This window comes from Camelina sativa, chromosome 4 (assembly GCF_030686135.1).
Source record: "Camelina sativa cultivar CO46 ecotype springtype chromosome 4, ASM3068613v1".
NCBI lineage: Eukaryota > Viridiplantae > Streptophyta > Magnoliopsida > Brassicales > Brassicaceae > Camelina > Camelina sativa.
Window position 1 is genome coordinate 7,405,241 of NC_141883.1, and position 24,000 is coordinate 7,429,240.

At 41.2% G+C, this 24,000-nt stretch overlaps 1 non-coding gene and 1 pseudogene across 1 annotated transcript; both read right to left on the reverse strand.

The window, feature by feature from the left end:
- Nucleotides 1-1,135: 1,135 nt before the first annotated feature.
- On the reverse strand, nucleotides 1,136-22,634 carry LOC109132461 (F-box protein At3g28330-like; annotated as a pseudogene).
- On the reverse strand, nucleotides 11,954-12,060 carry LOC147945549 (small nucleolar RNA R71). The gene has a single exon (XR_015597886.1). It is a non-coding gene; the product is annotated as a small nucleolar RNA R71 (small nucleolar RNA).
- Nucleotides 22,635-24,000: the final 1,366 nt, after the last annotated feature.

Genomic DNA, 24,000 nt, shown 5'->3' on the forward strand with positions numbered 1-24,000 from the left:
ATTCACATATTTTTTCTGTTTTTTTATTAAAGTGTGTATGTGTTAATAATTGGAGGATTGGTCTTCCTAAGGTAGGAGCCTATCTACCACTATTCCCAATTCTCCATGCTTTTTTGTGTGCTTATTTCCTAATTAAATAAATGAAAACCAAGAATAAAGGCAGTCTTCATCTTACTTAACATAAGATCCAACAATGACTGTAAAACAAAACTTCTAAAATCAACTTGGAAATAAGTTTGCGTATTATAGTAATTTGAAATACTAAAAATTTTCTCACCAAAATGAACTTCATGTTCCTAGGTTTCATGAGTTACCGTCCTTATTGCATTCCATAGAAAATTTCAGATACTAGTTTCCATTCACCGCTCTCTAACCTCCATATATATACTGTACATAGCTTATTCGCGGGGGGTTTTATAGACGATGTTCATATACATAAGAGATCCTTAAGAAGTGGTGCAAACTCTTCTAAATAATATATATCCACCTACGTCAGGGAATAATATAACAACTGCTTTCTTTGTTTAAGTTGTAGACGACCCAGTAAAGGTGTTCGTTCAAGCTAACGGTGACACACAAACCAACACCGGGCAACGTAAAATGAGGATGTTAGCCGGTCACAGATGAATAAATATGCAACTTTGTACCCCAAAATGACACCGTTTTCGATTCGTGTGACTAGTGCAAAGTCTCTGAATAGTTCTTCTGTAGGAGGATGCGATTGAGGATGAGGAGGGATCTTAACATAGTTTCGTGAATTCGGATTAGCCACCTATAGTAGGTTATATTATTAGAGATCGTATTAGCCAAACTCTGATGAGAATAAATCCTACATCGGTGTAAGCCTCGAACGTTTCTGTTATGAGAGAAGACATGTAAGAACCTGGAGATCGTGGAAGTCCCCAAATCTTGCATCCAAGTAAGCCATTACTTATTTCGGAGAGTCCCTGCACGATGAATGCTAGTTTTTGTGATGGTATGACAGGAAATGCTCTCGGAAATATTAACTTAGTTAGACCAAAATACTCAAAAGTAAAAACAAAACTAAGCCAAAAAGGTAAAACCATCCTACACCTCATTCCTCTTAGGAAATAAAAATAGATAGAAAAATTAATAAGAAGCAAGGAAACTCCTCTCACAATTCTCTTGTAGGGATAGGGTGCAGCGAACGTGGGAGAACAAACTTGGAAGAGAATGAGTCAAAAAGGTCTTCAAACGGATTCCAGTCTCTAGCAAATCTCAAAACGTGACCATCGCTGCTACATTCCAAGTTCTTGTGACGCCCAAGCTTGTCTTTGAACAAGTTGAAGAAACAGAGTATCTATAGGAGTTACACACTGTCACGGGATGTACCTGAAGGACTTCAAACGAAGCGGGAAGACAGTGCGATACATCGATCGTGGAGTTGTTGACCATGGGCGAAAAAGGTGTCAGGCTAAAAAGGTGTTCGTTGGAAGCTACAAGCAAGTGGAGTGTTGAAGTCAACATAATGATGGGGTTTCTCCTATGACTCATTGGACAAAGAGAGGTTCTTGAAAGACATGGTGCATAAGAGGATTTGCTGGATAAAGAAGAGTATGTGAAGATTGTTGCTGCATATAAAAGAGAAGCAGCTCACATCCTTATTCGGTTACCACTTTTATAGAGAGAAAAGTGTGTGTGTTTAGATCTTAGCAAGAAGAACAATATTGCTTGAGGGTTTCATTGGTGAGTGAATAAAGAGAGAGCATAGCTGTTGCTGTGCAGGTAAGGTTGGGTAGATTAGGATTGTTTCAGTGGCAATCCAGCTGTTTTGGTGTTGCATAAAACTGATCAAACAAGCTTGTAAGAAAGTTGTTTGAGAAATTCTTAATAAAGCTCAATTTACTGGTATCTTGGTGTTCTTGTAGTAGTATTCAAGGTTCTAGTTATTTCAATTGGTATCAGAGCGGGAAACCGATCTGAGACTGTCGTCTCTACACAGGTTAGATCCTAAGTTATGGAACCAAATACTGATGGTACGGGTACAAGTAAGAACATCATGCTGGATACTAAGAGATATGGGTATTGGAAAGTTCGAATGACACAACTCATCAGAGGCCAAGGAGAAGATGCATGGACAGCCGTAGAAGAAGGATGGGAACCTCCGTTTGATACAACAAAAGAGGGAGTTAAAGCCAGATGGACAATTGATGAGAAGAATCTGTCAAAATTCAATGCAAGAGCCATGAATGCCATTTTCTCTGGTGTGGATGAAGATGAGTTCAAACTCATTCAAGGATGCAAGTCTGCAAAACAAGCCTAGGATATTCTCCAACAATCTCATGAAGGAACGTCAAGTGTTAAGAGAACGAGACTTGATATGTTAGCTACTTAGTTTGAGTGTCTGAAGATGGCTCCAGATGAAACAATAGTGAAGTTTAGCTCAAAGCTCAGTGCCATAGCGAATGAAGCTGAAGTTCTTGGAAAGATCTACAAGGATCAAAAACTGGTGAAAAAACTGTTGAGATGTCTTCCAGCCAAATTTGCTGCTCACAAGGCTGTAATGAGGGTAGCTGGGAACACTGAGTCAATGACTTTTCCTGAATTGGTCGAGTTACTAAAATCTGAAGAAATGGAAGGTGATGAAGACAAAGTCAAACCATCTAAAAGCGTTGCGTTTCAGGCCGATGAAAAACCTGATCAGTTTCAAGAAATCAAAGATAACATGTCCTTGTTGGCCATAAATTTTGGTAAAGCTTTAAAAAGGGTTGAGAGAAACAACAACAGAGACACACGACGTTGGAGTAATACAAAAGGAGACAAACCAGGTGGTAGATCATCAAAACCAGATGCTGACTACTCTGGTAAGAGAAAGGAGATTCAGTGCTATGAATGTGGAGGGTATGGTCATATCAAACCTGAATGTCCCGTAACCAAACAGAATGAGTTAAAGTGTCTTGAGTGCAAAGGCATGGGACACACAAAGTTTGAATGTCCTAACAAAACCAAGTCAAAAGAGAAATCCCTGTTGAGCTTCAGTGACTCTGAGTCTGATGAGGAAGGGGAAGAACTGCTCAACTTTGTTGTTTTTACAGTCAGTGGAGATAATGTTCAGATAGGTGCTGAGTCTAATTCAGAGAGTGACGAAGAAATCAATCCTAAGGAGGAATACAGAATTCTGTATGACAGTTGGGTACAACTAAGCAAGGATAAGCTTAAGCTTATTCAAGAAAAGCTTACTTTGGAATCTAAACTTGAAACAGCCTATGAAGATGCAACGGAAAAGGTTAAACATACTCCACTCAAGGCTAATGATCAAACAACTGAAGGACTTCTTCAGAAGCTAAGCAACCTTCAAGAAGAGTATTACAAAGAAAAGGGAAGAGCCACAGTACTTGAAAAGGAGTTGAATGAGAAACACAAGCAGATCAAGATGCTGAACAGTGGGACTAAGGATCTAGACAAGATTTTGTCCATGGGAAGAATATATGCCACACACAGAGGTCTAGGGTATCAAGGAAATACTGGAACCTCAAGTGATATGACAGTTCAACCTGTGAATTTCGTGAGTGCCAATCACTTAGAAAAGGAAGAAGGTATATCTACTAACTTGAAGAAAGAAATTTCGGTGATAAAGAAATCAGAGGAAAGGCATAACCATCCGTTGAAGGACCATCATAGGAGGGTCATAAGGAGAAGAACCTATGGGTGTGATCACTGTGGTGGCAATCATCAAAGAAAACACTGTTACAGTTTCAGGAAGAAGATCAATCTGTTGTGGAATCTCAAAGAAAGATTTGTATAGTGATCTGCTTATACAAAGATCAAACTTCAACCTAATGAAAATGTATGAAGAAGATGATGAGATCTACATAAGTTGCAATCTAAAGGCTTTCACTGCTGTTTCTGGAGAAGACACAACCGAGAATATCAGCTTAAGATGTAATCTAAGCTTGATACAACTTGGAGAGGATGACGAAGAAGCCAATGTAGCCTACACATCTACAGGCTCATCGGAAGTCAACTCTTGGTACTTTGATAGTGGATGCTCAAGACATATAACAGGAGATCAATCAGCATTAGACGAATTTACACCCTAGGTGGAAAAGTCACTTTTGGTGATGGAAGAAAAGGTCAAATCAAAGGAAAAGGGGTGATTGACAGATCTAACCAACCTCAACTGGCCAGTTGATGGACTTCGTGTAAATCTAATTAGCATAAGCCAGTTATGTGATGATGGACTTAAAGTCACATTCACAAAAACGGAATGCGGTGCATATGATGAAAACGGAAACAAAGTTCTAGCTGGAGTTCGTTCAGGAAACAACTGTTATATGTGGAAAGAGTCAGAGATGTGTCTATCCGCTACAGTCTCTAAACTTGATCGATGGCATCGACGGCTTGGTCACATCAACACTCAGAGTTTAGTCAAGATAGTAAAGGCTAACATTGTCAGAGGAATACCAAAGCTTGATGGAAAATCTGATGCAGTCTGCGATGCCTGCAGTAAAGGAAAACAAATCAAGGTACAACACAAGAAAGTCGCTGATATTGGTTCAAAACGAATTCTGGAGTTGATACACATGGATCTTATGGGGCCAGTACAAACCGAGAGCTTGAATGGAAAAAGGTACACCTTTGTACTTGTTGATGATTTTTCTAGATTCACTTGGGTCAGATTTTTTTAAGAGAAAAATTAGAAGCTGTTGAGAGCTTCAAGATACTGGCTCTACAACTTCAGACTGAAAATGGACCCATAGTTCAAATCAGAAGTGACCACGGTGGTGAGTTCCAGAATGAAGAATTTGAGCAATTCTTCAACTCTCAAGGGATACGACATAATACTCTGCACCAAGGACACCACAACAAAATGGGATTGTTGAAAGGAAAAACAAAACTCTTCAAGAAATGGCAAGAGCCATGATTCACGGCAACAATGTGTCACCAAGGTTTTGGGCTGAAGCAATAAACACTGCTTGTTACATCATCAATCATGTCTATGTGAAACCAAACACCAACACCACTCCTTACGAAATTTGGAAAGGGAAAACTCCGAATCTGTGCTACTTCCACACGTTTGGGTGTATCTGTTACATTTTGAATGATAAAGATCACTTGGGTAAGTTTGACTCAAGGAGTGATGAAGGTATTTTTCTGGGATATGCTACAAATAGTATGGCTTACAGGGTATACAACAAACGTCTCAAGAGAGTTGAAGAATCTGTTAATGTTGTATTTGATGATATATCACCTACTCAAGAATTCCCTGTAGCTCAGGATGATGAAGATCTGCCAACTCTTGATCTAGAGAAAGTTGAAAAGGATCAGGAAGAAGAAACAAGGGTTACTCAAAGACAAGTTGTGGACTCAAGGTTAACATCTTTGCAAGTTCCTAAGAATCACTTAGAATCATATGTGATTGGCAACCTCGAAGGTCACAGACAAACAAGAGGAGTTCAGATTAACTTTCGAGAAATGTTACAACATTCTTGTTTTGTCTCAACACTGGAACCATCTGACATCTTTGCAGCCTTAGAAGATGAGATTTGGTTTGCTGCGTGTCATGAAGAGATTAATCAGTTCGTTAGGCATGATGTGTGGGATCTTGTTCCAAGACCTCCGCAAGTAAATGTTGTTGGTACTAAGTGGATCTTCAAGAACAAGATTGATGAGGATGAAAATATTACACAAAATCAAGCCAGACTAGTTGCTCAAGGTTACTCTCAAGTTGAAGGAGTTGACTTTGATGAAACCTTTGCTCCTGTAGTACGTCTTGAATCCATTCGTTTATTTCTGGGGATGGCCTGTCTTCTGAACATTAAGATGTTTCAAATGGATGTGAAGAGTGCATTTCTATATGGGATTATCCAAGAAGAAGTTTATGTCACTCAGCCAAAGGGGTTTGAAGACCCAAAATTTCCGAATCATGTGTACAAACTCAAGAAGGCTCTGTATAGATTGAAGCAAGCACCACGAGCATGGTATGAGTGTCTCACTGTGTTCCTTCTTGAAAATGGGTTTAAAAGAGGCAGTGTAGACAAGACTTTGTTTATCTATGAAGAAGGTTCAAATATCCTCATTGTTCAGATCTGTGGGGATGATATTGTGTTTGGAAGCACTAATCCAAAACTTGTGAAGACCTTTGTCAAAGGAATGACTAAGGAATTTGAGATGAGCATGGTTGGTGAGATGAACTACTTTCTGGGATTACAAATCAAACAAAGTGATAGTTGGATTCACATCTCTCAATCAACATATGCAAAGAGCTTAATTCAAAGATTCGGAATGCAAACGAGCAAGTCAGCCAGGACCCCTATGAGCTCAACAACAAAGCTGTCGAAGGACTCAACTGGTCAAAAGGTTGATGAAAAGCTCTACAGAGCTATGATTGGCAGTCTTCTCTATCTCACTGCTACTCGGCCCGATTTGTGCTTCAGTGTTGGTGTATGTGCTCGGTATCAGGCTGATCCAAAGATGTCTCATCTGAATGTTGTCAAAAGGATCATCAAATATGTCAAGGGAACAACTGATCGAGGTCTGTTTTACTCTAAGCAAACTAACTCGAATCTTGTAGGTTTCTGTGATTCTGATTGGGCAGGAAGTCTTGATGATCGACGAAGCAGATCTGGAGGTTGTTTCTTCCTTGGGAATAATCTCATCGCCTGGCACAACAAGAAGCAAAGTTGTGTGACTATGTCTACAACAGAGGCTGAATACATTGCCATGGGGAGTTGTTGTACTCAGCTCATGTAGATGAAACAAATGCTGTTTGATTATGGTATTGTATCCTCAACCTTCTTAGTTTACTGTGATAATGAAAGTGAAATCAATATCTCTAAGAACCCTGTTCAAAACTCTCGCACTAAGCACATAGACATTAGGCATCACTTTATCCGTGAAATGGTTGAAAACAAGGTAATTGAGATCTCTCATGTGTCCTCAGATAAAGACTTGCTGATATCTTTACCAAACCTTTGGATTTGAACACCTTCGCACATCTTCAAACTTCAATTGGGTTGTGTGATCACTAATGTGTTTATATGTCTGAGCCTCATGCTGTAGGTTCCCGGTACAGGATTGCACAGCTCTTTGTTTTGCTTTTTATCTATGTATAATGAAAACCTCTGTTTTGGCAAGTCTTTTCAGAAAAACAGCTGCACATCTCCTTTTCTCGCTCCTAAAACCTTCCTCACATTCAGATCTCTTCACTCGTTGATCATGGACCATGACAACCCACCTTCTTCAAATTTTGGTGTTGAGAACTCCACTCCTGCTGCTAAATAATCTTCCGCTGCTCCTGTTCTTTTTTCAGCAGACCCTCCACTTGTCCTAAAGACCAAACCTGGAGTCTCTCAACCTAAGAAGACCAAGCGTAAGCCTCCTCCTCTTCCTCCTAGCAAACGTTCTTATGTTCGTGCATCTGGATCCAAAGGAAAGTCTAAGCCATCGCCCGCTCCAACTCGTCGCATGCCTCGTCGTAGCTCTACTCGCTCGTCCACTCACGATGACCTTGGAGATGTCACTGACACTTCACTTCCAAAGCCCGATCTCACTGCAGAGGATGTTGCAGAAGTTCCTCCACCGACGTACCTCTCTCGCTATGTTGCAAATCGCTGTCTCACAGCTGCTCGTGATTTGAACTACCCTGAACTGAAGCTTCCGTCCTCCGATCCCTACTCACCTCAGTTATTCGCCAAACTCACCATGCGTCGTTTTCAGACTATCTCAGATCGCCCCTTCAATGAGATGGGCTTCCTTGCTCCTGATAACCCTCACGGTGGTGATGCATACAAAATCCTGTCGGATTTTGGTCTTCTGCCTACAGTTACTGAAGTTGATTCGTTTGTTGGGGCTGTTGTCAAAGAGTTCTATGCCAACCTGGCTGAAGCTGAAACAGATGGGATCGACACACTCAAAGTTTATGTTCGTGGATCCATGTATGAGTTCTCTCCATCTCTCATCAAGGCCATGTATCAGCTTCCCAATGAGCTGTACCCTTTGAATGCGACTCAGATCCAAATTCTTGACAGTCTTGATGAGATTGTCACTCTCCTCACTGATGGTCGGATTCGTACTTGGGAGCTTCGCAACAAAAAGGAGATGGGCGATACGGTGGCGATGCTTCAGAAGATCTGTTGTCAGAACTGGATGCCCACAATGAACCCCAGCTCTATGTCTGCTGAGCGGTCTATACTCCTCTTTATGATTCTCAAAGGTCATCGCTTTAATTTTGAGAAATTGGTCTTTAATGAATCTGTGCCTGCAGCTCTGTGGTCGCGAATGCTTCCTCCAATGTTCGTCTCATTCTTCCCAATCTCATTGATCAGCTCCTACGTTTCCAACGCATTGTTCCTGCTCTCTCCGGTGATGTTACCTCTGCTGCACCTGTTAAGTTCAAGATTGAGCCGAAGGAGCTTCTGTCCTCTCAGACTCCACACACTCTTCTGTCGGATATTTGCCACTTGCATGAATTCACCAAACTCATGACGGAACGTCTTGCAGGTAAGTCTCTCTCCTGTTCCACTTTCTCTGATCATTTCTCTCTAGTTTTTATATGAGTCTGTGCACTCAAGCAGGGGGAGATTACCTTGATATCGTTTATTCTGAGGGTGAGGGTGATCCTGAAGATGAGAAAGACGGTGATGAAACCAAGAGTGGCTGAACAAATTCGTATATGCTCGCATGTAGTGGTTGTTTTTAGTCAGAAACTCTCTAACGGTTATGTACTGCATTTACAATTGCAGAACTCTGATTTTTTTTAGTTCTACTCGGCTATATGTTGAACCTTTGAACTTTATGCTGCTCTGAAGTATTTCAGTTATCTTAATGCCTTGTGGTTCAGTTTTGGGTTTTCTGTTCGGTTTGCATCACTAACTTGTTACAGGAAGGCTTGAGGCACACACTTAGATAAAAAGGGGGAGATTGAAGAAACAGAGTATCTGTAGGAGTTATACACTGTCACGGGATGTACCTGAAGGACTTCAGACAAAGCGGGAAGTGTCAAGTTGATCTGCCAGCACAACACCTTGAAGACAGTGCGATACATCGAGCGTGGAGTTGTTGAGCATGGGCGAAAAAGGTGTCAGGCTAAAAAGGTGTTCGTTGGAAGCTACAAGCAAGTGGAGTGTTGAAGTCAACATAATGATGGGGTTTCTCCTATGACTCATTGGACAAAAAGAGGTTCTTGAAAGACATGGTGCATAGGAGGATTTGCTGGATAAAGAAGAGTATGTGAAGATTGTTGCTGCATATAAAAGAGAAGCAGCTCACATCCTTGTTCGGTTACCACTTTTATAGAGAGAAAAGTGTGTGTGTTTAGATCTTAGCAAGAAGAACAATATTGCTTGAGGGTTTCATTGGTGAGTGAATAAAGAGAGAGCATAGTTGTTGCTGTGCAGGTAAGGTTGGGTAGATTAGGATTGTTTCAGTGGCAAACCAGCTGTTTTGGTGTTGCATAAAACTGATCAAACAAGCTTGTAAGAAAGTTGTTTGAGAAATTCTTAATAAAGCTCAGTTTACTGGTATCTTGGTGTTCTTGTATTAGTATTCAAGGTTCTAGTTGTTTCACAAGTTAGTGGTAGATACAAAACACTTGTGCATCTCACTCCACAAATACATTTAATTAGCATCAAAAGGGTTTATTGCCAACGGATGGTAATTTAAACCCCTCTTCATATAAGCCGGAGATATTTCAGATACTATTTGCCATTCCTCTCTATGTAATCTCCACACACATAACTTATTCACTACACTTCCATCATCTTTTTCTTCTTTGATGATGTTCATATACATTAAAGATCCTTGAGATTTTGTTCAAGCTCTTATGAAACTCACATTGTTTTTTGCATTGATAATAATCCAAACCAGTAGCATATAAATTATGGGATAAAATAACGTTATGATCAACTCTCCCGTAATTGCAGCCAAGCCAGTAAAGGTTTCCGTTCAAGCTAACAGGATTGAACCAAGTAACACACCTAAAAGCATTAGGAGTATGGAGAGTGTTGAAACGCCATAAACTTGTCTTAGATGAATATGTGAGTAAGCTTATTGTGCCTGTATCTTCGCTTTTTTTGTCCATCATAACAATTTTGTAATCTAAAACGACACCGTTTTCAGTTCGTGTGGTGAGTGCAGATGGTCTGAATACTTCAACGTTTCGAGGAGAAGAAAGAGGAGGTAATTTAATTTCAACACATTGTAGTGTAATTGGATTAGCCACATAGTAGTTAGGTTTCAAACTAACCAGAATCAACCCGACATCAGTGTATGCATCAACAGTAACTTTTTCCTCCTGGAATTTAAATTTGTGAGTTAGGAAAGAGGAGATGTAGGAGCCTAGAGAACGTGGAAGTCCCCAAGTCTCACATCTGTAGTGAGCCATGTAAGGGTATAGAGAAGCAAAACACACTGATTCACACTTGGAACGCGCCAAGCCAAAGCTTTAATATTTATTCTTATCAAACTCTTAACCGGTTACGAGAATAAATCTAAGCACTCTTCTCTTCTCTATCTAACATAACACCCTGTGTAGATCTAAGAGAGTAGAACCAACTTTCTCTCTTTTTATCTACAAGCGAAGAAAACCAACCCTCTCTCTTTTCTATCTAAAATCTCACCAGTATAGATCTAAGAGAAAGAAAAACTATTCTCTGCGCACTTAATCACAACCCTGATTAACGTCACAGAGAACTGGGAACACCCCTTCTAAGACTTATCTTTGTGGCTTCGAAGTTTACAACTGTATCAATATTCTAGGGTGCTCAAATTGGCTCGTGGCGTACTCGTAGAATATATATACACGACTTGAGAATCCCTAGAAGGTGAATCTCCAAGTATCACGGGAAAAGGAAACTGTTTGCTCTCCAACTTATCTTTTCCTTATTTGCTGTAGAGAATATTTATTTGCATTTCTTTCACTTACTCGACTACTTACCCGATCAGGTACACAATAACCTGTATCGAGTAATACCTCGAGCTGTTCATATCTCACTTGCATACTCGATCACCCCACACGATCATGTACTCGATTGCTTTCATCGAGTGCTTAGGTCGTGTGGTTTACTTGTTTATGTTCTTTTACTTTGTTTATTTTAGGAATCGTTAGAACCAAAACCCTAATTGCTTGGCTTGACTTGCATTGTTCTGATCATATCCTTCCTACTAGCAATACACAACCATTTGGATTGATAACCCTTTGTACTACAAGTGCATAGGGGATTGATACCTTGGGTGAAAACTTGTCTATCAATTTGGTGCTGTTGCCATTTGGTTGTTTTACTTTTGCTACGTTTCGGATTTCAGCGCTTGCTAGATCAAGTTCGTTTGTTTATATTTGGTTTGGATACTGACTTGTTTGCATTCACATTGTTTGTTTTGCATCTCAGGTATAACCTGAGCACCCACCCGACCCTTTACTCGATCACCTGGATCGAGTTGATCCTCTTGTACACACTCAGACACATACCTGTGCATGCAAACACGATCCAGAGGTAGCCAGAACCTGAGTCCTTTCATCGACAGCATCGACAGACCTCGGCTACTCAGACAACAACAAGTTCAACAAGAACCATCAATCATTGAGGAGACGATGAATAATCAGAACGGTCCACCAGCTCCTCAAGCAAGGACCGATATAGGAGCAGGAGATGCTCCATCTACTCACACTCAATGGAATGGCATTGTGCCACCAGCTGTGCAGAACAATAATTTTTAGATCAAGAGTAGTCTCATCCAGATGATACAGAGCAACAAGTTTCATGGATTGCCAATGGAGGACCCATTGGATCATTTGGATGAATTTGATAGGCTCTGTAGCCTCACTAAGATCAATGGAGTCAGTGAAGATGGATTCAAGCTCCGGCTTTTCCCATTCTCTTTGGGAGACAAAGCACGAATCTGGGAGAAATCGCTCCCTAAGGAGTCCAACACCACTTGGGAAGCGTGCAAGAAGGCATTCCTGGACAAATTCTTCTCCAACTCCAGAACCGCAAGGCTGCGAAATGACATTTTCGGCTTTGTTCAGAGGAACAACGAAACGATCAGTGAAGCTTGGGAACGTTTCAAGGGATACACTACTCGATGTCCACATCACGGCTTCAGTAATGCTTCATTGCTGAGCACACTTTACCGAGGCGTGGTCCCCAAGATACGGATGTTGCTGGACACCGCAAGCCATGGTAACTTCCTCAACACATATGTTGATGAAGGTTGGGACCTAGTTGAGAACTTGGCTCAATCTGATGGCAACTACAATGAGGAATATGATCGCTTTGTGCGATCTACATGAGAGGAAGATGCCAAGTACAAGAGGGACATGAAAGCCCTCAATGACAAGCTCGATCAGCTCTTCAACCAGCAGAAGCATGTTCATGCTATATCAGAGGAAGAGCAGTTTCAACAACAAGATGGGGAGACTATGCAACTAGAGGATGTTAACTACATCAACAACCAAGGAGGGTACAACAGAGGGTACAACAACTTCAAGCCGAATCCGAATCTGTCTTATCGGAACCCGAATGTTGCGAATCCTCAGGACCAAACTTACCCATCTGCAGTTCAAGGGAACCAGATCCAACAGAAGCCTTTTGTCCAATACAACCAAGGTTATGCACCTAAGCAGCAGTATTTAGGAACCTACAACCAACCACCTGGATTCCAACAACACCAAGGTCCACCAAACCAATCACAAGAAGCTGAGTTACGCGGTCTCATTCAGAAAATGATTCAGAATCAGGTTATCGCTTCTATGGACATCGCGAAACGGTTCGTAGAGATGAGCAACAAGATCGACTCAGGGTACAATGATCTCAATGCCAAGTACGAATCACTTAACACAAAGGTTCGATACCTGGAAGACCATCACAACAACCAACCAGCCCCAAAGATCAACCAACACCCAGGTAAAGCTGTTCAAAACCCCAAGGATTATGCAACTGCTCAAGCCATCTTCCTTGATGATGACTATGAGGACTACCTCACTGGGGACAGTGATGATCAAGATGGGGAGGAGGTGGAACACCCAATGCGAAATGAGGCCAAATACTACATATCCGAGTATGAACCCGAGTCTTCACCCGAAGAGACTAATCGAGTTGATGATCGAGCACTGGTTCGAGAATCGCAAAACAAAGAACAACCGAAGTGGAACCCGATGACCTACACGATGGTGTTGATCAGATGATGCATCGAGTAGATGTTGAAAAGATAGATCAGCCTCAACCACCTGCACTAGTAGAAGGGGAGTTAGAAGAAAGGTTCAATTCTGCACTTGACATCCAGCTGGAGGCGCTTGCATAGCGAATGGCTAAGCGTAAAGCTCCACCACCTAAGTTTTTGCTCCCACACGAGCTTCATCAGGAAGCTGCCAAGGAAGCAGCTCGATTGGAGGATGAGGTCAAGGAAGCTGTCAAGGAGATTGGTTTTGAAATTCTAAGAAGTGGAGTTTGCTTGGATCCTGAGCTGCGAATTGAGGAAAAACTTGAAGATCCTGGCTCTTTCACCTTGCCGTGTTCGATAGGACTTCGGATCTTCAAGAACTGTTTGTGCGACCTTGGAGCTTCAGTTAGCATTATGCCGCTTTCAGTTGCCAACAAGCTAGGATTCACTGATTTTAAACCAAGTAAATTGTATTTGATTCTGGCCGACAGAACAGTGAGGCATCCGATTGGTATCTTGGAGAACCTGCCTCTCACGATTGGAGGATTGGAAGTGCCTGCCGACTTCATGATCCTCGATATGGACAAGGAACCAGATGATCCGCTGATTCTAGGAAGACTATTCTTGGCAACAGTTGGTGCTGTGATCGAGGTGAAGCAAGGCAAGATCAGAATAGAACATGGTGAGCATTGCAAGATGGAGTTTGATGTGAAGAAGGGGATTAAGAGGTCAACCATTGATGGTCAAGCTTTCTTTACAAAGACCAAGCAAAGGAAGGTGCAACATCTTGAAGAGGTCAACACCACATTTGCCTTAGAACCTGGACAAAACCTGGAAAATCTGTTGAACCAGCCTACTACAGTGGAGAGGATTCTAGAACCTTTTCCACATGGACCCCATGCTTAAGGAGCATGAAGAGTCAAGCTTAGTGACTTTAAACAAGCTCACTTGGGAGGAAGTCCCAAAGGTATCTTTTAATTTTAGCTTATTTGTTTTACTTACTTTTATTTACTTTTTCTCTTTTTGCAATTTTATAAAAAATAAAAAAATGGAAAATTAAGAAGAGGAAAATTGAGAAACCCGAGGGTCAACCCGACACCGTACTCGACGCGCCTGATCGTGTCCCTGCTCGGGTGGCGAGTGGAGTCTGAATCCCACAAGGAAGTCCACTCTCAGTGAACCCCACCAACCAAAACCTAGCCTATTTAAGGGGTTTCGACATTCTCTCCCCTTCCATCACCGATAAGTATCTCTCAACCCTAGAGTTTTTGCTTTCCAAAGTTTCTATTATATTCTCTCTCAAACTCGAGCTTTATTCGATTTCTTTGGGACTAACCCTATTAACCTCGAGACTTAGCCTTTTTCTTCTCAAGGAATCAAACATGGAGCCAATCACTAAAATCTACCAAAGGAAGGGAAGAAGATCAACCTCCGCTGCTGCTACAACCGGAGGTGATGCCGTCGAAGTTCGAGAGTCTCAAGGAAGAGGAAACGTTCCACATTCCCAACCGTTGGGTGGACGTTTAGCCTCCCCAACCCGATGCACAACCCGATCCACCACCCGACCTGATTCTCGAGTAACCAATCGAGTAGACCCCCGAGTTCGCTCACCGAGTCCAATGGCGAGTGCTGTCCGCCGTTCTCCTCGACGTAGGGACCTGTCTACGTCCGAAAAGACCCTTACCGACCTTATGGAGGTCGATTCTGATGCCGGAGGAGAAGAGCAAGGGGAGATCTACACCTCTCGATCAAGGAGAAGAGCTGCGGTTGCAAGGGGGAAGAGAACGGCTTCGGAGAAGGCTGAGAAGGTGGTTGAGAGAGCAGTTGAGGAAGAGGATCAACACGCTGAAGAGGAGGACCGAGAGAGAGAACAGGAGCAGAGAGAGAGGACCCGCCAAGCCTCTCGGAGGCTAAAGCAGAAGGAGGTGGATACTCCGGCAAGACTCTTCAAGTTTTTCCGGAAGATGAGCTTTGTTGGTACCCGCTACCCTCACCGAGAAACAATGAAGCAATTGGGCATCGCTAGAGACGTCGAGTACCTGTTCGATATGTGCCACCTGGGCCAATTGATGCGAGCCCACCTTGAAGCATATGAGGAGGAGACGGTCCACTTCCTTTCAACCTTGAAGCTGCACTATTTCGAGGACCACCCGACCCTACTACCTGATGGGGGGGATCAGGTTCATCACCTTCTCCGTGAGGAACAAGGACTACCGACTCAGTTTCAAAGAGATGGAGAAGCTTTATAGCTTCAAATCTGGTAGTGGGGAACGTATGGAGGTAGGCAAAGAAGAAATGAGGTCCCTATGGCTGACAATAGGAGACAAGAACCCCTACAAGTCCACAAGCTCCAAATCCGCTCAAATAAGGAGCTGCTCAAATGGTTCTACCTAATGTCATATGCACCAAGGTTCGGCTGGGCGACAACATTGACTTCGCACCACCGTTGGAGGATCTGTATAACCCGGAGGAGGAGTCCGAAGCTGAGAAGAGAGAGGAGACCGGGCATAGACAGAGAGATAGCTCGGAGGAGTTCGATTTTGAGGAGTATGTATGCTCTCAAAAGCAACCGGTTGGAGTGAGGGAAGCTCACAAGAGGATCGGCTGGCTGAAGAGGATGAACAAGTTCTTGGCGAAGAAAGTTAAAGATCTTACCGGTTCGGTGAAGACAATGGGAGGTCAAATCAAGGAGTTGCAAGATAAGGCAAGCTGTGCCTCAGCTCCTACCTCGGCACAAACACCAACTTGGATGGGGAGAAGCGGACCGCTAAGAGGAACTCGAGGACTGCCACCTCCAGAACCTTACAGAGCATCATCATACGAGCCCCAAGCCGAGGAGAACATCACCCGACCTGAGCCATTGCGGAGAAGCCATTCTGATGCTTACCCGACGCCCAACCCGATGGGATACACGATGAACTATTCGATGCACCCATCGAGCACCCAATCGGGTGAGTACACAAGTATCTTCCCTCCACTTTACCAGATGCCATTCACGACGCCATACACGATGCACCCTGCGAGTGGAAACACGGGTGATCATTCTGGACCTTTTCCGCCATTTCCGTCGTACTACCCGATGCCTTACCCAATGAACTACGCGATCCCACCCTCGATCAACACCTCGGATGCTGGTCCGAGTAAGTCGTCCGTGCACATTTCTGAGCTCTCTGACGAGCAAACACCGGTACCTGCTGAAGCCGGAGATGACCCAGGCTACACGTTGGCGAGTATGGAGGCTGTTGCAACCTCCTTCTTCACCAACCCATGAGGTACCACTTTCATCCGATCTTTGTATATAACATTGCATTTAGTTTAATTCATTTTGTGTGATTCTTGGATTCTTTTTCAAACTTTTATTTACACAGGGACTGTGTAATTTAAGTTTGGGAGAGGGTCCTAGAATGTATTTAACATTGTGTTTTATTTTCTTATTTTTATTATTTCAAATTTTTGCATGCTAGTTTTATTCATTTGAGTCTGCATTGCATCTATGTGCATTAAAAACCCAAAAAAAAAAAAAATTTGAAAAATTTTAAGAAAAAGAAAATAAAAGAGTGTTCATGTAGTTGCATTTGCATATTAGGATTGAGCTAGTTTGTTTCATATAGGATTGTCGCATATGCATCTTAGAGGACAATGATTAAAACCACCTTGTTTAAAATCAAACCTTAGGATTGAAGCTATAGCCCTTAGTCACAGTTCATTGTTGCTAGATCAGTCTTTGGAAAAAAATGAAAAATCTTTGCTTAGTCCCTTTCTGTCGATTGAATGCTTCCTCCACTTGCTTGAACATTAGAACATCTCTATATTATTGGATTTAATTTGAACTTTAATTGTCTTGCTTATGGAATTTGAATACTTGCTCATGGTAACTCCAAACTCGGGTTAGCACTCCACTTTTTACCAATCTTTTCGTTTAACCCGATTTGTTTGTCCTACCCATGAACCCAAACCTTCCTTTCAAACCTTGTTGTGAATTGTTGAGTGAGGCCTCTTTCATTGTGCTATAGGTTGTGAAACCTTGAGAGTATTGAGAACGACAAAGAACTGCCTCTTGATTTAGCTAAGTTAGAATTGGAACTAGCTAATAGATTCGGTTTTGAAGGTTAGGTGGTTAGAATGTTTATTTGGGGTTGGGTTGTGGAATAAAAAAAAAAGGAAGAAGAAAAAGTCCCTAAGGTTAGAATCAATTAGCTCTAAGTCTCTAAGTAAACAAAAAAAAAGAGAAGGAAGAATTCTTGCTATAGTCTCCTAGAAAGAAAGAGAAGAATATATCTACATTAGGAGTTTAGCAAAGAAAAGAAAAAAAAAAGAGAGAGAGCTAGAAGTTTAAAGTTTAAAAGTCTAAACCTTAGGGAGTAAAAAAAAAAAGAGTTAAAATCAAGGATGTGGGTAGTTTAAATTCTAGGGGGTTTAAATAAATAAAAAAATGAAAATGAGAGTGAATGAGAAAAGGGTAGATCATCTAGAGTTAAGCTTTGTATGCCCAAATTGTTCTCAGTCTTAGATAGTTTTCACAACTGTCTAGCATTCCATCTTTCGAGAGAAAACCACCCAAAGAATTTGTTTGAAACCACCTTACTAAAAAGCCTTACCCTTGAAACCGATTGAGCTTGATTCACCTTCCATTTGCAAGAATTCGCCAAACACTTAATTGAATGTGAAAGAGATGTTCCTTATCTTTAGTTGGAGGTTGAGCTAGATCGATACATGGTAATAAGCATAGAAGAATATTTGTAAGTATGTTGATTGATCTTAGCACCATTAAACTATCTTTAAGGACTATAGCTTGAATCTTTCGGTTAGCATCTTAAGGTTATGAGTCCCCACTTTCAAACCGTACCCTCTTACTTCCTTGCTAGAGGACTAGCAAGATTTAAGTTTGAAGATCTGATAACTCTCTAATTTACATGTTTTTAGCATCCTTTTTTGTCCATATTTTGCGTTGTTCATACCTCTAACTTAGCATTTTTAGGTCATTTACTGTAGGAATTCACTTTTAGAGCATTTAGGGTGTTGCATTTCTGCATTTGCATATTTTGGATGAAAACATGTGCTAAAGAACAAAAATGGGGAAAAACAACGACAACTCGAGCATGTACCCGAAGGAGCCATCGAGCTGCAAGAACAAGTCCGAACCCCAACCCGATCGAGGAGGATCCAAGAGAATGAAGAGCAACCCGAAGATCCACCCGAGGAGTAATCCGACTTCACCCTCTTGTACCCCATCGAGTAGATCATCGGGCAGGTCTGGGAAGCTAGGTCAAATGGGTTTCCATATATAAACCCCCTCTTCCCCTAGCTTACAAAGGAGCACGCCGCAGACCCTCAAACCAGAGAGCAAGAGCTTCTATGAGAGAACTGAGCGACTCAACATTTTTCTTCTTGTTTTGCATTTTTATTTTGTAGTTTTCATAGATTTCTATCCTTTACTTTCTCTACTCTACTCTATCTTTTAATACAATGTCATTTTCATTCATTTTGATTGCTTTGTTATTCGCTTCTATGTCCGAGTAGTGTAGTAAAGTTTCTAGGGATGGGATAGATGATTTTGTGTTCTTGATCGGTTAGGATGCTTTAGTTGATTGTAAATGATTGATAGATTTCCTTCTAGATTGGTGCTCTTAATGCTGTCAACAGACCGAAAGGTTGAGATTAGATCTAGGGCATTTACAAATGCTACAGGCCGAAAGGAGTAGATAAAATGCTTGATTTAGCCAATGCTAGAGGTTTACTTAACTCTGAGTAACAAAATTAGATGAGTTTAAGTCTACTGACAATAATGAATCGTTCTTAATGCATGCTTGTTCATATTGCTAGTGGGACAGTGTGGTAATGTGTTCAAGGTTGATTGGTGCTAGTGCGAAAGTGTGGTGACAAGGTCTTAGAGGTTCATTGTCTAGGAAATAATTGCTTGAGACATGTAAGACATACGTACTGGTCTAGAACACTTAGAATTCGATTACCCCCATCCTTAGGAACTTTCGTATTTTATTTATTTGCATTTCTTTCACTTACTCGACTACTTACCCGATCAGGTACACGATAACCTGTATCGAGTAATACCTCGAGCTGTTCATATCTCACTTGCATACTCGATCACCCCACTCGATCCTGTACTCGATTGCTTGCATCGAGTGCTTAGGTCGTGTGGTTTACTTGTTTATATTATTTTACTTTGTTTATTTTAGGAATCGTTAGAACCAAAACCCTAATTACTTGGCTTGACGTGCATTGTTCTGATCATATCCTTCCTGCTATCAATACACAACCATTTGGATTGACAACCCTTTGTACTACAACTGCATAGGGGATTGATACCCTGGGTGAAAACTTGTCTATCACTGGTCTCAAATGTTTGATCCTCATCAGGTGATTGAAAAAGGTTTCCAAGGCATTAACCTCAGATTCAACAATTGAACGAGGTACCTTAACAAGCTTCTGAGCGCAGCAGATGATCAGCTTTGTTCCCAGAAGACAATAGCCACCAGATCCTTCACGGTGATTCAGAGAGCGATATCTCTTCAAGTTTCTGCTAGCTCCTTTCATCAATATTAACCCTATGTTGCATGTGCCTTTGAAATTTGCAAATCCTTTCAGCAGCTTGCATGTGTGATACTTTACAATTGTCACTAAGACACTCACATCTTGCAAGTACATAACAAATGTCTGATTTGTTGGTACAACACATCTTCAGACGAGTGGTCAGCCCACCGTACCAGTTACCATTCAAAGATGTCTGATTTGTTGGTACAACACATCTTCAGACGAGTGGTCAGCCCACCATACCAGTTACCATTCAAACATTTCCAACTCTCATAGGTGTGGCTTCATCTTCACTTCTTTGTTACTCACATGCACTGAGCAAACATTTGGCATACTCACATTGGTATATGAAAACCTCAAAACCTTACTGTTGCTGCAAGTAAACAGTATTCTGAAAGAAGCCATTCCTAGCAATCCCGCTAACATCCATCTGATACAACATGAAAATATGCACACAGACAATCCGTATCAGGTTACCAATCGTGCCTTGTTCTCCACAATTTGTCCAACTTGTCCAACTTTTGTTTTCCACAATCGTGACACATACATGCAACACCACTAACTGCATCCGAAAAACTCTGTGTAATAGCATCACAAACAACAACTTTACCCTCCTGGATCCTTCCAGCAGCTTCTTGATGGAAGTGATTCCCACAGTTTCCTGAGTGCTACAGCTTACACTTGATAACAGCTAGTTAATACACTCCTTCTCAGATTGTTCACAACAATCATCTGTTTAGTCTTCTGCAGGTTGAACTCAGACCCTCGTTTGACAGCACCACCTGTGTTGCAGCACTATTGACCCATTCACTGCACTTGTGTCACCACTTGAGTTTCCTCCATGGTTCTTCATACCACAGTTTGCAATCATAGTACCCTTGACCAGTCGCTTGTCCAGATCTTTTGCTCCTTTACTCAGCCTCTTGTTAATCTTTAGTTATCCCTCAAGACGCTGTCTCAACAGAGACGTAATAACTTTATTCTCAGACAACAATTTCTCAAGAGTGAATACTCTATCAAGCAGCTCTTCCTTCTCAGACAGAGCGATGACTTGTTTCTCAACAGTTAAGCCAGCCACATCAGTCTTAGGCTTCAAAATAGACTTATGATTCTCATTATCTTCTTTAGCTGAATCAATATCACTCCATGTCAGACAAGATTTCGTATGAACACAGCCTTGATGGTTGTAACACTTCAGCATGCTTCTTCTTTCAAGTGTAGAACATTCTGAACCCTTCAGCCTTCTGAACTGTTTCTTGATCAGTACTTCCTCATTACCTTGAACAGATGTCTGAGTTTCTACAGTCTTCAAAGTGAATGATTCCTCAGCCTTCTGATTGTTCTTTCTCATCTGCAGTTCATCTGTTCGAAGGTTCATCAGAACTTTCATGTGAGAAAGATATCCATGTGATAAGCTTCTGAGAGATTCCTTAACAAACCTCTTATCCTTTTATACCTTCTTCAGCACTACAACTTCCTGAAAAGGGGAGCTTAGTTGACTGTTGAAATGACAGGATGGTGATACATCAGATTTTTCCTTCTTCACCCTTCTGGTTTCCTCAAAGAAGGCTTCCAAAATATCCCAAGCTTCTTTCGCCGACATACACTCTTGTACCATCGCGAACAGATCCATCGACAAGCAGCTGAAAATAGTAGATAACGCTTCGGTGTTCTGTTTTCCCTTTAACTTTCATCAGTCGTCCACAACTTACATGACTTTATTACACAGTTTCTCCTCTCATGTTTGTACTTATTGGAAGTGACCATCCATCTTCAACAGCGAACCAGGCTTCCATATCACAACTCTGAATCATCTTAATGCTCAACATCAATCATAAGAGGATTGTTCTCATCCATACCTCGTCTCAAGATCTTACCTGTTGAAAGAATAAACAATTCTTTTATCAGGTGTTTGCTCTGATACCAATTGTAAGGGTATAGAGAAGCACAACACACTGATTCACAGTTGGAACGCGTCAAGCCAACGCATTAATATTTATTTTTATCAAACTCTTAACCGGTTACAAGAATAAATCTAAGCACTCTTCTCTTCTCTATCTAACACAACACCCGGTGTAGATCTAAGAGAGTAAAACCAACCTTCTTTCTTTTTATCTAAGAGAAGAAAAACAAGCCTCTCTCTTTTCTATCTAAACTCTCACCAGTGTAGATCTAAGAGAAAGAAAAACTATTCTCTGCGCACTTAATCACAACCCTGATTAACGTCACAGAGAACTGGGAACACCCCTTCTAAGCCTTATCTTTGTGGCTTCGAAGTTTACAACTGTATCAATATTCTAGAGTGCTCAAATTGGCTTGTGGCCTACTCCTAGAATATATATACTCGACTTGAGAACCCCTAGAAGGTGAATCTCCAAGTATTACGGGATAAGGAAACTGTTTGCTCTCAACCTTATCTTTTCCTTATTTGCTGTAGAGAATATTCTTCATATCTCAAAGGATAAGGAAACTGCTTACTGCTCAAGTTTATCCTTTCCTTAATTTGCTGTGGAGAATATTCTCCATATCTCCAAGAACAATCATGTCTCTATATTCAATGCCAAGTCATCACCTTTCCTCGACACATCATCACATCCACTCACGTCTTGCCACGTCAGCTCACACATCTATGTCAGCAACTCGAGCGTCTGTGATCTAATGCAACTTCCTGATTGATACAACGCTCTGTTCGGCACAACGAATTGTTTCTCACAGCGAATTGTTTTAGAACCTGCATTTACAAGCCACGACTTCTTTATGAGTGTCGCTGCACATGAGTGACCACGACGTATGCGAGTTTTGATGATGTGACATGAAAAGGTCGTGTAGATATTGGGATTCGAAATCCATTCCTTGCAAACCACTGCGAAAGATGTGATGCACTTAAGTGGTAATCTGGACAATATATTTAACATGAGATCTTCTGTGTAGTAAGCCATCTTATTCTTCGTCGTTCCTGACTCCATTGATTTAGTTTTGATATCGGTTTAGGGTTTACTCTGTTTCAAAGACTAACCCTAAAAATTAGATATTATTTATTATATATAAGGTATAAATAACCACTAGTATATTGGGCTTCTGGACCTAATTAATGAATCTGATCATGTGTTACATATGAGCCACGTTTGTGTTTCAAGTCGGCAAAGGTTTCTTGTTACACAAGGAAAACGGCACAGACGAACAATAACCTAATCTAGGATACCTCAGAGGCTCATTTACTGAGGCTCAAACCTTACACATAATGTAGAAGTATTAATCAACTTTTGGTCAACCACTTGTGTAAAAGTAATCGTTATTTTAATGATATTATTTATAAAATGTTTTTAAATTAACATAGGGAAATAATCCTAACCAAAAAAAATTTAGGCCAACAAATTAATGGAAAAACAAAAAATTGCAATAACAGCTGATGGTGAAACTCTCACTACCTACACCCTTTAACCAACTGAGCTGAAGAAAACTTTTTAAGAATTTAGGACCAAAGTAGTACTTATCCCACAAACGGCCGCAAGCACATGCTTGGCTTACTTGGGCCTCAAGGCCGGCTCTGGCCTTATATATCCAATTATAATAGAGAAACCTTAAAGAAAAAATGGATACAAAACAAGCTAAATATAAATTTGAGATTAGTAATCGTGAGAAGTGTTTTAGTGGACATTTGAATGACTATAGTGGTTTCGGAGGAAATTTTGAGATAAATGGCACAATGGATTAACGTAAAGACTTAGACAAGTCAAACGTACTGAATCGACGACTTGACGCAAGACTTGCTATAAGTCACAGCTCCACTAAGGGTTTTCTACTTTCTCTTCTTCTTTTTAAAGAGAACTAGTGAAGCACAGATTTACTCATTAATTACACTAGTGAACTAGTGAAGCACACTCTAGCTTCTCCTTCGCTCCATTTTTGCCGCCAAGACCAGAGGGACGATCGTTTGAAATTCAGAGACGAGTTTCCAATTTACGAGTCTAAACCAAATTCGTGGAATAAGAGCAACGATTGTTGTTTTTGGAAGGGTGTCACATGCGACAATAAATCGGCCAGGTGATATCACTCAACCTTCGTACCACCTTTCTAAACAGCTCTTTAAAAACTAACATGCAGTACCCTTTTTAGACTCCAAAATCTTCGTATCCTAGACCTTTCAGGTTGTAATCTCCAAGGAGAGATTCCTTCTTCACTAGGAAACCTTTCTCGAGTCACATATCTTGAACTTTCTTCTAATAGATTGGTAGGTAAGATTCAGACTTCAATAGGCAATCTAAAGCATCTAAGAAACCTTAGCCTTAGGTATAACGATCTCACAGGAGAGATCCCTTCTTCACTAGGAAA